The following is an 11,917-nucleotide window of genomic DNA, read 5'->3' on the forward strand; positions in this document are numbered from 1 at the left end:
GATCAAAATTATATATACTTTTCGGTTATATGTACTGCAAAAATTATATAGCTACCTGTATAAGAGAGAGGCGTTTTGGAGGCCGAGGTCCATGGAGGCCTTTAATTTTTAAAAATTCAAATTCAAATTTCTATGGTTAAAAAAATTCTGAAAAAATATGCTTCTATGTAAGGATGTAACCCACGTGTGTGTAAAAATTCATGATGAAATACCTTGATTTCCGACCTGTATAAAAAAGACAAATTCATGGCCTCGTAGGATGAATAGTATCATGTGTTAAACAGCCACAGACTTGTCTTTTTTGCATAGCCCTCAGTTCAATGTATTTTGAACTGAAAATTTACACACATGTGTGTTATGCTTACATGTATGTCTGTATTTTTTTTAGAATTTTTTAAATATAAAAATATGAATTTCGATGAAATTTCAAATTTGAATTTGGAGGCCTCACTGGAGGCCGAGGTCCAAAAGGGATTTCCGCCTATATAATCGATAATAGAAAATACAGGATGATATGTGACTAAAACGACGAAATAGAAGATGCTTTACAAGAACTAACTGAAATGTAAAAGGACTAAAAGAAATCCAATAATCATCATGATACAAAGTATTTATCCGTTTTTGTATATGTTTACACGCTGGCAACCAGACAAACCTACAACGCTATAAGACAGTCTGTACGTACATAAACTGAAATGGGATATGAAGAAAAATAAAAAATGAATTATATATTCTAATTTCTAACCCCTCGACCTAGGCTCCACCCACCTTAATTCCAAGCTAAGGGACATCATCCGTAAACATAATCAGACCATAATAAGGCAATTCTAATCATTGTGATGATGTTATCTCTTGATACGGTCCAGTTTAATGCATCTGGCAGTAGAAATAACCCTGAGAAAGAGAGAAATGCATCTTCACTTCTTCAGTATCCCTCTGATCCTAAGTTGTAATTCAAGACTGCTGCACAGTTCTTATGTACGCGTCATATCAGATTATACATTTGCAGTACAAGCAGGCAACCTAAGATAATCCCAAATCTAGAATTCTAGATTGCTTGAAGCCCCAAGATTCTTGTTTAATCTGTAATGCACGTGCACTCACTGAACTATGTAGGTCTAAACAAATACACTCTTACAATCAGCCTCATCTCCTCCTTCATCTATATATGGGAACGGTTTTCATACTCCAGATAACATGTATTTGGAATTATCAAATGATTAATTAAACTCCAGAATAGCAATTCTTCCTTTCCCAAAAATGTTTTTACTACACATTAGAGGAGGATTGGTTGGTAGATGAAATTGCAGATCGAAAAAATCTGAGCGACCACCAAGTGTCAAAGGTACAATATTAGTCGTGCAAAGCCCAAAATACCCCCAAATTGGTGCCCTTGACGGTGTACGTTGGTTGTGCCACGTCCGAGACCGGCGCCGCCCTGGGGACCATGGCGGTTGGCGGCTTGTACTTGGAGGGCGTCGGTAGTGGGTGGTTGTCAGCGTGGGAGATGCGGACGGAGCTGAAGCCGACACCGCCGGAGAGCATGCTCGGGACGTGGATGCAGTTGTCGCACTCGGACGGAAGAGCGCCCTGGCCCGAAGGCAGAAGACGATGGCGGCGACAATATTGCATATACTATGCCTGTCATTTAGTTTTCTAATAGGATGGATGCACCTCTGATTAGTTTCTTATATAATAGGACGCGCCCATGATTTGTTTCCTAATAGAATGTGTCCACGATTATATTTTCCTAATTTACCGGGCGTGCAATTTCATCTGTGGTGGAGTACGGTCAGTCAATATAAATTGCTAAGTGCACACAGAAAATGAGTTAAACTAAGGATAGCCGTTAGATTGAGTTTAGTGGGCCTGATCATGCGGTGGTAATGAGTCTGTGTTTGTTTCATGAAGTGCGTTTAGAGAAGATTATGTTTGCTCTTTTATAAGTAGTAGAGACTATACGAATCCTACTCGGTGAATAGTTGGAGTACTACTCTGACCGGTACATAGACGTGTACTCGGACCTCGTGTTTATTCCTACAGTCGCCGCAAACCCGGCCACCACCGCCGAACGCCACCATGCAGCCCGAGACAGGGCCGGCTGCCGCACCCCACCATCACCGCCCTTGGCCGAGGCAGCCGCCACGCCGCCGCCGGAAGGCAAGCCCGCCGCGCCACCAGGCCAGATCGGCCATGCCACCCACGCCGCGGGGCTCCGCACCACCCGCACGGCGCAGACAAGAGGGAAGACCCCCGCCACTGCCATCAGCCCCGAGCTATAGCCGGCGGCGTCCTTCGGCAGCGGCGAAGGGAGGGGAGGACGGATGGGGACCCCCGGCGGCTAGGGTTTTAGATCCCGCCCGAGTCGCCCGAGCGAGAGCGACGCGGGCAGAGGCAGGCAACATGTCTCAGGAAAAGGGCATACTGATCCCAGTATGCACTGGAACCGATCGAATCGAATATACTAAAGTGCATCCGGCCTCTTGCAAAGTTGCACTACCTAGCTGAGTAGCTAGTGTATTGAACTCCATGGATGCGTGTTTGTATAGATCGAAACGATGGAACGACATGCATGATTCGATCTATGCTGCTCTGAAAAGGGCCCTGATCAGGTTCCAGCATGCATTTCTCCGGCTTCCTCCTTTTCCAACTTTTCACCTCGCCTTTTGCATTCTTAATTACTTTCCGTGTTAGTATTTAATTTGCACCCCTAGCTTTCTTTACCTGCTTTGCTGGACCGGTCGTAGGTATTCACGGGACTAGCACATGCATATAAATGATGCAGATAAAATCATTTTTGAATTTTTCTGCTAATTTTTAAATTTATTGTTCACCTAGAGCAGATGAGCCTAGGCTCAGACGTAGATTACGGGGCCTCGGACATTTATTACCGATATATGCACACGTATGTAGCTCCTCAGACCTGAAAGATTCAGTTTCAGAGCATTATGATAGACACATATAGTAGTACAAGCATAAATATTCTCAGGACCTACCACTGACAGTATGGCACTATTGGTGGGGTGTATGCCTCAGGAGAAACATGCAACAAATGACAGCTTTAATTTGTCTAATCACTTAGCATTACAATTATTTTCTAGTCTTGCTCTCATTTGGATCGATCACTTTCAGCTTCGCTTTGTGTCAATCGATCTGCAGTTAGTTGAGTGGCACCAAACCAAATGCCATCGAACAAACCAGTCCACTGCTGTCGATGTTCAGCAGTTGCTAAAGCGATTACTGTCAACCAAGAGCTAAGCACCAAGCATGTAACTACACCCAAACTATATCAGTTCACACAAACACTAGCTTGTGTCAACTAGCATGCATCGTATTAATCTCGCAACTATTTACAGATTCTAGCTTGAACGTGTGAATTCCATTAGCACCGGTGCTACCATAACCCTGTTCTTCTTCCTCCATGGTAAAAGCATGCCTACCATAAAATTTTCACATCTATGACCGGAGTAGTGAACAATCATTCAAATAGTAGTTCTATTTAACGGGCAAACAATAGTTTTGAGCTGTTGTTTTCTTCTAGAAAAAGGACACCAAAATGGCACCTTATATGCATCATCATCAAGCCTGATCTGCCGCGGGCTTTACAACAATTCTATGACCTGAAGGGCGGCGATAGTTTCCAGTGCCTCAACTTAGCCACGGTGGTGCTCATTCCGAAGATTGCGAACCCAACTGAAGTTGGGCACTTCCGACCGATCAGCCTAGTGCACTCTTTTGCCAACCTTATAGCAAAAATTCTGTCCCTTCGCCTCGCGCCAAAGCTCAGCAGCCTCATCTTTCCAGCGCAGAGCGCCTTTTTGAAATCTAGATGCATCCATGATAGTTATTTGTTCGTTAAGAATGCTACTCGTAGCCTGCACCGAAGGAAAAGACCAGCGCTGCTCTTCAAGATGGACATAGCCAAAGCATTTGACTCAGTATCCTGGGAATACCTGCTGGAGCTACTGCAAAAACTCAGCTTCTCCGCATGATGGCGCGACTGGATCTCTCTACTGCTGCGATCGTCAACATCTTCAGTCCTCCTCAATGGTGTTGAGGGGCAGGCAATCGAGCACCACAGGGGGCTACGCCAGGGAGATCCGCTGTCCCCCTTTCTCTTCATCCTGTCTATTGACTCTCTTCAGCGCATTCTGGACCGCACTGCTACACTGGGATGCCTCTCTCCCCTGCCGGGTCGGGAGACCAAGCTACGGATCAGCCTTTACGCAGAGGATGCAATAATGTTCTCCAACCCATGCAATGGCGCGGTTACCTGCCTGCTTGCTATCTTGGAGAGCTTTGGAGAGGCTACGGGGCTGCGCGTGAACCCATCGAAGTCCATTGTTGAGCCCATCCAGTGCCAAGCCCTGAACCAGGACGACATCGTGCATCACTTTGCCGGCCGGCATGTGGGTTTCCCAATATCCTACATGGGCCTGCCAATTTCTCTGGGTAGATTGAGGAAAGTGCACCTTCAGTTTATCTTCCACCGCATCAAGGCAAAATTGGCAGGCTGGAAAGGGCGGCTCATGAACAGCGCAGGCCGGCGCACACTTGTCCGCTTGGTGCAATCTGCTATTCCGATCTTCATGCTCACCTCCATCAAGGCCTCGAGCGGTGTCTTAAAGGAAACCGACAAGATCTGCCGTCGCATCCTCTGGGCCCAAGAGGACGAACTATCGGGAGGCAAATGCAAAGTAAACTGGCGCACTGTCTGCTCTCCGCTGGAGTTTGGTGGCCTGGGCTTGTTAGACACAGCGAAATTTGCCCGAGCTCTTCGACTCAGGTGGCTATGGCTCTCCTGGGATGAAGTCACCAAACCATGGGCTGGCTTCCTTTTGCCTTGTGACGATCAGGACCGTCAGTTGTTTGCTGCTGCAACGTCTGTCACGATCGGCAACGGCGAGCGCGCCACCTTCTTGGAGTCCACCTGGCTGGGCCCGCTGCCGTTGTGAGTGCTTGCACCATCGCTCTTCGCCCGCTCCAGATGCAAAACACGCTCAGTTAAGGAGGCGCTCCACGGGCACAAGTGGATCAAGGATATCCGGCGCCCACCCCTCTCCGACGCCAACATCTACGAATTCTGTAGGCTATGGAACATGACCGCAGAGGCTGGGAACACTCAGCAACCGGACGTGCCTGACAGTATTACTTGGAAGACATCAGCCTCAGGTAGCTACAACGCGACGGCGGCATACAGACTTCAGTTCGCTGGCAGGATTGGCCGCAACTATGTCACCATGTTCTGGAAGGCTTGGGCTCCGCCACGCTGTATATGCTAGATAGATTATGGTGCGCGGACAGACTGCGGAGAAGAGGGTGGTCGAACGACTATTTCTGCCTGTTGTGCGTTCCCAACCTAGAAACATCGGTTCACTTGCTTTGGCAGTTCCCGGAGGCGCGGCGGGTCTGGAGCGCAGCGGCTGAATGGCATGGTTGCTCTGCCCTCAACCTGAGCATGTGGCCGGATGGTGATCGTTCGGAACAGTACTAGACGCATATCATGGAGGCCACACCAGCCGAACACAAGAAGGGCATCAGGTCAATCATCATTCTCATTATCTGGGAGCTTTGGCTCGAGCGTAACCGTAGAGTATTCCAGAAGCAGCTCGCTCCACCTTCGGTCACCCTTCAAGCAGCCAGACGAGCTTTGGATTCATGGCGGTTGGCGCGAGCAACACACATGCAGCACCCCTTTGGGGATCCAACGTGAAATAACGACCCCCTGAGGCCTGTCTTTTTCTCTCCTCTGACTTTTTTCTCCTTCTATAACCGTGCAAACGGTGATGTAAATACTGATCCCTACCTTTAATGAAAAGAACCAGCAATTGCTGGTAGTTTAAAAAAAAATGGCACCTTATATCTGATAATTGTAGTGACCTGCTAGATCCTCCTGTAGGATCCGAATCACTGTGTTTCACGTACTATTCCTGAACCATCGCTAGCGCACACAGTGACAAACGAAATACCGAGATAACATAAGTAATTTGATAACATATCGACAAATCCAGAGTTACATAGTGTTACAACTTGACAGCTCCAGGCCAGCTCAAAATATAGCGGAAATCATGAGTATGTAAAATTTAGGGCTTCCATCAACGCCTCTCGGCTAGTAGAGTGTAGACTCGTCATATCACACATAATATTCATTATCTACACATACACGTTGCAGGTGAATGTACTCACAAGTTGCATAAAAGGTGTAACGGGGTAATACATACAAGGGTATGTCACAGGATGGCTAGGGGTTTATTTGCAAAAAGAAATTTTGTACAATATTAGTTTTTCGCAAATACTTTTCAAAGTCATTTCCTTAGACTAGTCTCCTTAAAAACATTGAAATAATTTAGGTCAGTTAGTACACAAAGATTTCTCCACGTGGCAATTTTTCAACCTAGCTCATGCACTAGTACGGAAAAGCCGACTAGCGGCATTGAAAAGCGTCATTGGGGGCCCAAGTCGAACACTGCTAGTATGATGTTAGTGATGTCACTAGTGGCGTGGAGAATTGGGCATCCATTACAGACGTTGGTCGGCAACGTCATTGCTAACAACCTTACCGGTGGCGCAGCCTTCTCAGTGCCATAAAAATTAGCAGTATTAGTGATGTTGTTGTACATTGTTCGCCGTTCGTAAGTTATACAACAATGGCATTCAATATTTATCAGATGCCACTAGTAAGAATTGACATCCTTTTTAAAAACCATTGCCCAGGCACGCCACCGCGAAATGGACGGCGCGGAGGCCTTCTTCACCCAGGAAGCTCACCAAGAGGTCGGTACTCCAACATCCTTTAGAGAACTAGTTATTAGCACAATGACGTTATCGCATAGCAACAACAACACAATATTTGTATAACTTTTAGCACAATGACAATTTAACATGTATAGCATAATTCATATTGCAAACAATTACTTCCACATTCATACGAAAAAAAACTATATCACAATGACATAGCAATTGAAACATTCTTCTTTTTAACTCTTAGATGATGGCACTATGACAGAGCAATTGGAACATTGTTCTTTTTTTAATTATTAGCACAATGGCATTTCACATAGCAATATCAGCACAATATTTGTGTAACTCATAGCACAATGACAATTTAACATTTATATACCAATATAGCAAATACAACATAAATATATTTAGCCATTATCATACAAAGTACAACACATTTCATATTGCAAACAATATTTGTGCATTCATAAAAAAATTAGTTTAAATATTCACACAAAATATAGGTGAATATACTAGAACTCACCATCATCCCCAATGCCATGGTCAAAGTGTGTGTGGGTGGGTAGAGGTGGAAGGAGATAGGAAATTGGATGAGATTTTTCTGGCAAGAAAACAAATCTCACTTCAAGATGCACAAGTGTTACACATTTAATTATCAAGTAAATATTCATGCCTAATATATAAGGAAGTCACTACTCATAACGAGATAGCATCAATTTTGTCAAAAGCATTGCATGCACAGTTTTTACTTACTATAATTGGTAGTCGAATTTACCCTCAAAACATTGATGGCTAAATTAAGTTAGGGAAATGTTATCTAGCTGATATCAGGTTTTTTGTGATTCCCAGAAACACTCCGTGGTCGGATGATGACAAACATGAATCTTAAATCCCCGGACAACCTCTTCTAGTCGCATGAACAACCTTAAGTCCCCACATGAACAACCTCTTCTAGTACGACCTTATCCTATCATCCCCACACAATGTAGCTTCACTCCCCATTTCTCTCTATCACATTGCATTGTCCTCCTCCTCTCTGACGACCACTTAGGGTGGCGTGCGCACTGCAGGAGATGATGATGGAGTGGATCCAGAGGAGGTCGTCGCAGTGGCACTCCACCTCTAGAATACCGGGTGGCTCCTGCGGGGAGCTCAAGCAAGCGGACGCGGTCGCGGCAGGTGGCTCATGCTAGTGCATGTGGACATATGCAACAATGGTGTGGCTCGAATGGATGTCGTCGTGGTGGCGCTCAACCAGGGAACCTTCGTGCTCCTCTCGAGCACATGCCAATCTGCCATCATCTCCGACATCGTCTCCTCCCCGCTCCCTCAGCCCCTTCTTCGATGCCATGCACGCAGCATTTCAAGCATTGGGCAATGCCGCTCGGCGAGGACCGGCACCTCCAGTGGGTCCGGGACACACTCTTTCTCGTGGTGTTGTGGTACTTCGCAAGGGTTTGGGAAGGGCATGTCCTGGATGCCTTGTGTCTTGTGCTCGCCACCTACTGCACCAGCGATAGCGAACACCGGAGGGTTGAGGAGATGTGCCATGAAAATGATTGGTATCAGTGCTCATCGAACTCGCTAGTACCACATCACGATTGATGGTGTCCCAGACTAGGCGGTACTTATCATATCGAATCCTGGCCAGGTGAGATAGACCGAGGACCCACTTTATCGGTTCCGTCCTGGGCCACTATGGGTAGTCCATGATGCATACAAGGAAAATTCCACAAGATTTGGCATATAAGACAAAGACTACTTCTCCACCGACGTGGCCGACTAGAACTCATGTTATCCTAGGCCTCTAATAACCCACAAGTATAGGGGGTCATTTGTAGCCTTTTTCGATAAGAGTGTCGAACCCAATGAGGAGCTAAAGGTAGAATTAATATTCTCTCAAGTTCTATCGACCACCCATAGAACTCTATGCACACCAACATTTGCTTTACCTAGAAATAAGTAATAAAACTAGAAGTACTTTGTAGGTGTAGTAGGATAGGTTTGCAAGAACAAAACTAGAAGTACTTAGCTAGATAATAAAAGTTAGTTTGTTAGTAGAGAGCTTTTTGTGACACAAAGAGAGAGATTGTCCCTACGCAGTTGACTTTAGTTACTAGACCGATAGCAAGTTTTTATGTGGGAGAGGCCACTGCTAGCATCTCATCCCTTACTTGAAATTCTACGCACTTACAATTGGAACTATTAGAAAGCATCCGCAACTACTAACGTTCAACCATAGTATTAAGATATATTGGTCCCCCTTCAATCCCATATGAATTAATTTTTATGGTAGGAAGAAGTTTCTGTCACACTCGCCCTCCAATGCATAGTCCTATCAACATACAACTAACCATATGGTGTGATCCACGCGAGCGCTCATATGATGGGCGCCGAAGGACATCAATATAACCACAAGATAAAAGTGCAGAAAAGCCTAGCTATGGCGTGTCAAAAAAAAACCTTGGTGGCCTGCACACCCGACGCCACCAATATGATGCCATTGTTAGAAAATAGTGTTGGCATTGTACCCTACGCCAGCAATATTTTGGATGGTAATGGCGTGCCGCGTGGCCAAAGCCAGCACTAATATTCATCAGTAGTGACATTCCATGTTGTCGCGACGCCAGTAATTTGATTTTCAGATATAAAATAGAAGGTACACAACAACGATTGCAACCAAAATGACAGCATAATCCAGTTTAAGAATAGAAAATATATCAACTATAAATAGACCTAATAATAGCATTTAAGTTCAACAATGCACTTATTGATATAGTTCAACAAAGTAGGCAAAGTAACACATAAATGTAAAAGTTCGAATAAATAGAGATGATAACAACATGAGATCTTCCATGCATGCCAACTAGCTAACTAGACTTTTCGACGGGCGGAGTCAGGGTCATAGTCCGGAGTAACTGAACCATTATCGCTGCCAGCAGGCCTGTAGTAGACCATGATCTCATCACGATCGTAGTCGATTGAGAATGTGGCTCTCTCCCCAGCTTCCATCTTATAAGCAGTTGCAAGGGCTTTCCAACCAGGACAACCGAAATAGGTGTGGTTTGCCTCGTTGGTGACAAGACAATTGAATTATTGGGTCATCAGCATCTTCATGAGGGTGCACTGGAATGTGATGGTGGCATCTACTGGAACTCAAAACTTCTCTAAGTCATTCATTGCCCCACAAGGGATGACCTGAGAAAAATTGAAATAAAGAACTAGCTAGTTAGACAATTTTGGGTACAATCGTATACATCACATACGGAACTCAATCAGAATATGTTCAACTTAAATATACCGTCCTAGTGAGGAAGTCACTCGGCAGATCTATGAAGAATTTTTTATCCCTTTGGCATCTCACTGAACCACCGGTCTCACGTGGGGCATCCATTCACTAATTTCATCAAGTTGAGAAAAATAAGCATACATAACAGATGCATATATATAATGCAACATAAGTAGTTAGTATGAACTAGCGCTATCCGGCCATCTAGATATTAACACATACTTGTAATTAAACAGTTTTATAAACCATGTGTAGTTCAAATATAAAACATGCACAAAGTTAAACAGTTCATACAAAATAGGTAGTGCGCTAAGCTAGTGGCCAGAGGGACCGACCTCATGGTGGTGCCTAGTGGACCTACGACGACACTCCCGTTGACCCTCCTCACGCTCCAAGGCATCCCAGTCTACCGGATCCTCGTCCATGCTCTTCCTGCCTGCATATTGAAGTAGCACAATCTTGTTGGTCTCCATGAGTTTGTCATCTCTTGCAAGCTCGCTCACGTGGATCGAAGAACTGCATTTCAACATGTTTTGTCCTCAGCCCTAGTGCATATCCTCATGTCCTCCTGCGCGAGGAACTTCACGTACTCGCGACACTCAAGGAAGTTCAGAACCGCCCCGTCCTCATAGAACTCTACCGCCATGGCATCATAGACGTGCGCCGCTAACTGGAGGGTGTCCCAATGACCAAGCTCGTGGACGACATTTTCCTTCCTAATGATGGCATAGTAATTATTCCCCTTCTATTGCACACCATGAAACTTCGGAGCCATCTGTGACGGTGCAAATATAACTAACAAGTTAGTAAAAAAAATAAGCATATTAATGAGTACATGCAAAACCTACAATCTACAATGTAATAAAACATACACTATAGCTACACTAAAAATCATATTCTACAACTACACTAAATTGTTTCACTACAAGTACACTACATAAAATTATAATAAAAGTACACTAGCTAAAATCATATACTATAATCATACACCAAAATTTTACACTACTCTTACACACAAAATTAACATTACTCTTACACTAAAAATTGTACACTATAACTACACACAAATCTTACACTACAACTACAAAAAATTCTACACTACAACTACACAAAAATATACACTACAAATTCTACACTACTACTATTAGAATAAGAATTCTACGCTATTATTACACCGAGAGTTCTAAACTACTATTATTACACTATAAATTCTACACTATGTAGAACTCATCGGCGGCGGCGGGAGATGGCGAGGGGGCGTGGCGGGGTGGAGACGATGGGGGCGGCGGGTGGAGACGGAAGCGATGGCGACGGGGGCGGCAGGGTGGAGACTGAGGTGATGGCGACGAGGGCGACGGGATGGAGGCGGATGTGATGGCAATGATGGAAGCGAAGACGGCGGTGGGGAAGAGGAAGACGGCGTCGGAGAAAACGGAGATGGCGACGGCGGCCAGGGGCACTATCGGATTTTGCGGCGGCATGGGGCGTGTGGATTTGGAGAGGATGGGGATTGAATGAGATGCAATGGATCTGTGGGGGCGTTAATTAATCCGGGGCAGCAGGTTAATTGCTGGCGTTGGCCTACGTGGTCAACGTCATTGCTATTATTTTTTATTTTTTTACTTTTGTGTGTTACACACATTGTTTTTATATTCATATAGATGTTTAGTTTATTATTATATTAGATTATTTTCCTATTATTTATTATATTTTTAATTTTATATTTTATTTTATTAATTATTTCGTATAAATATGTAAACATACAAGACCAATAATTAGAACACAACATCGATCTCATTAATCTGGCCTAGATACATAATAGTTGAATGATGAAAACAATAAAATATATATCTAACTTCTACTACACTTGATCTAGACTAAGAATGT

The 11,917-nt window shown here is 44.5% G+C and overlaps 1 long non-coding RNA gene across 1 annotated transcript; it reads right to left on the reverse strand.

Moving 5' to 3' along the window:
- Positions 1–9,574: 9,574 nt before the first annotated feature.
- On the reverse strand, positions 9,575–11,251 carry LOC119334337. Its single transcript, XR_005161281.1, has 3 exons — positions 10,366–11,251; positions 10,043–10,138; positions 9,575–9,939 (listed from the first exon to the last, which is right to left on the reverse strand). It is a non-coding gene; the product is annotated as an uncharacterized LOC119334337 (long non-coding RNA).
- Between the last annotated feature and the right edge of the window lie 666 nt (positions 11,252–11,917).

Source organism: Triticum dicoccoides, chromosome 7A (assembly GCF_002162155.2).
Source record: "Triticum dicoccoides isolate Atlit2015 ecotype Zavitan chromosome 7A, WEW_v2.0, whole genome shotgun sequence".
NCBI lineage: Eukaryota > Viridiplantae > Streptophyta > Magnoliopsida > Poales > Poaceae > Triticum > Triticum dicoccoides.